The 2,652-nt window shown below is 36.0% G+C and overlaps 1 protein-coding gene and 1 long non-coding RNA gene across 2 annotated transcripts in view; both read right to left on the bottom strand.

Annotated features, from left to right (window-relative positions):
• The window catches only part of FRAS1 (Fraser extracellular matrix complex subunit 1), a 421,815-nt gene that overhangs the window by 330,840 nt on the left and 88,323 nt on the right, over positions 1 to 2,652 (bottom strand). The gene's annotated exons all lie outside the window — the stretch shown is intronic.
• LOC111739987 overlaps positions 2,493 to 2,652 on the bottom strand; it is a 17,348-nt gene continuing 17,188 nt past the window's right edge. Inside the window, exon 3 of the long non-coding RNA XR_002780435.1 lies at positions 2,493 to 2,512. This is a non-coding gene — a long non-coding RNA (uncharacterized LOC111739987). The remainder of the gene's footprint in view (positions 2,513 to 2,652) is intronic.

Genomic DNA, 2,652 nt, shown 5'->3' with positions numbered 1-2,652 from the left:
AAAAAAAATCACCCCCACTGACCAAGTGGGCATCATTGTTTCCTCTGGTCAGCAGAGCTTGGCTCCGGCCTCCAGAGACATTCACAAAATGAAGCAGATGGAAGCAAATTGTGTTAATTGGCTTTTCCCATTACTAGCCCTGCTAAAGATCCTGAAAAAAAAAGAAGAAGAAGAAAAGAAATTTGAGTTTTAAGCCATCACTAAAGATTTTGTCAAAGGAGTAGACGATGGACATCAAAAAAGATGAGAACTTTGGGTACAAAGAACACACAAGTTCAGATATTGAAATAAAAGCTTTGTAAATGTTTTACACTTGCTAAGCTCAGACATGAACCTGAAAAATTGTTCATGAACTTCTACTGGTTTTCAATTAAGTCCCAACCCACATAAAGAGAGTCTTCCACTTCCGCCCTTTGAATGCTGTCAGTAAACAATTATTTAGAATCAAGCTTTAACTAAGATTCCAAGATTCCAGGAACAGCTGAAGGCAAAGGAACCATGGACTCTATTTTAGAACTGGTCAGCCAGCAACAGCATAATGAGCACAAAGGGAGAGATCACTACATGAAAGAATTACGTTGTTTGCTGTTTTTTTGTGTATTTTTTTTAAACTCTAGCTGCTTGGCAACTCTCCTAGATCACAGCTTTGAGAAAGAAATGTATCTCCCTGATGAAAAATGAGCTAACAGAGATCCCATTGATGGGACACTGACCAGCTCTATAGCAGTATGGGCTTCGCCCTACACAAGAAACTCAATCGAACTGATTTCCTGAACAGAGAAAAAAGAGAGGAGGAAGTTGGGGAAAGTAAGCCAGGTATGTGTGCTCAGATATTAAAGATACCATAGTACAGGCAGAATAACATTTCATCCTGACCACACGAAGTATGGGGTTTAAAATGCATAATTAAACTTTCTTCACAGTGGGTTATAAATAAGCTCCTAGAATGCCATGTGTTTCTATATTAGAAAAAGCAAGTGACTGTATCATCAGTTAACTTGAAGAAAAGGTCACAGAAGAAATAATAGTCTTGAAAAATAACTTTGCTTTCTAACTATAATCTCTCAGGTTTTGTTTTCTTTTAGCCCAATTTACATTATTTACTCTCGGTAACATACACAGAGTAAAATTAGATCAGTGAAATTTTCTCACTTTTTCAGTTATTTTTCAATAACAATAACAATGTTTTTTCTTATATTAAACATATGTCAAGAAGTTTTTGTTCAGAGTCGATCAATCCAGATTTAAAATAAATCAATTCACATGTAGTTTCTTAACTAATGGCATATCATCTTAGGGTGGTTCTGCTCCAGCCTGTGAACATGCACCAAGAACTTACCAGAAATTAGGCCCTGTAATAGGTAACAGAGATACAATATGAACAGGCCATGGCCTCAAGGATTTTAGAGTTTAATGTAGCTACATGAATTGATGTTTTATTAACTGTGTGAAGATAATAGAGAAGTGATATTAACAATCAAAATAATTCAATACTTCATCCAAAAACAATAGAAATCATTAAAGGACACTGCCACACAGTCACCTTTGCTACTCTACGACCTTTGTGCGTCATTGGGCCAGGAAGATGGGAGATGGAAGCATATCAGACCACGGAGTTGAGAAGACAAAGTCAATTATCTGCTGCTAGATATTCAAGGACTGAGTATATTTAATCTCCCAGATAACACACACATTCTTAGTATAAGGAACTGTGATAAAATTCTCAGGATAATTCTGCTTTGTTTGCTTTTAATTATCCATCTGCTGTGATTTCCATTTTGCTTACTTTTGTATTTTTTTCATCCAAGGATTAAAAATGGATTTTCTTAGTTTTGTGTTTTTTAAATATTAACGAGAATAATTTTAAATGGTGATGAGAATAATTATATAAATGCAATTAAAATAAGCTTAAAAAGAAATTTAATACTTTCTGATCTTCCCTATGTCAACTGAATTTCTTTAAAACCTATGTTAGATGTGGAAAGGGTGCAGTGGTGCTAAAGACTAGGCCTTGAAATGGGCAAATGTTGCCAGCTTTTAAAGATGAGTGGTAAATGAGAATTCCTTTTAAAGTTCTATTTTCTTTTAAGAATTTTTATAAAATGCCATGATAAAAAATATTTTAAGTGAGTTTTAGGCCAACAGATCAGGGTTATCTCGAGCAAGTTACTTAACTACACTAAGCCTGAATTTCCTCTTCTTGACACAGAGATAATGCAATTCCCTCTAGTGTGTACACTATTAGTTCCAAGAGGATGAGGAGATCAAGGGAAATTGTGGATGAAATTATTGTCCCTGTGCTTTCATGAAGCACAACTCAAGATACCAACCCCAATGGTAAGTGGCTTGATTTCTGAATGTTAAGGGCATGTCATACATTAGCTACAAACATATGTATGCAGTCTCTTAGACTCATGAAAGAGAGATTTTAAAAATCTCATAAATTAAAAGTGGCTATGAAGAGCAACCAAGGCTCAACTACAATAGGAAGGCACACACAACTCACACACACCTGAAACACCCAGGACTCTCAGAGAGACTGTGCCACTGGGCCCCATAGGAAACCTCTTCTATGACCAGGAGACATAGCAGCTCTATCTAATACGTAGAAACAAACACAGGGAGGCAGCCAAAATGGGGAGACAAAGAATC

This window comes from Pteropus vampyrus, unplaced genomic scaffold (assembly GCF_000151845.1).
Source record: "Pteropus vampyrus isolate Shadow unplaced genomic scaffold, Pvam_2.0 Scaffold56, whole genome shotgun sequence".
Taxonomy (NCBI): Eukaryota; Metazoa; Chordata; class Mammalia; order Chiroptera; family Pteropodidae; genus Pteropus; species Pteropus vampyrus.
The sequence above is the reverse complement of the archived record's forward strand: the minus strand, read 5'-3'. Positions and strand labels throughout refer to the sequence as shown.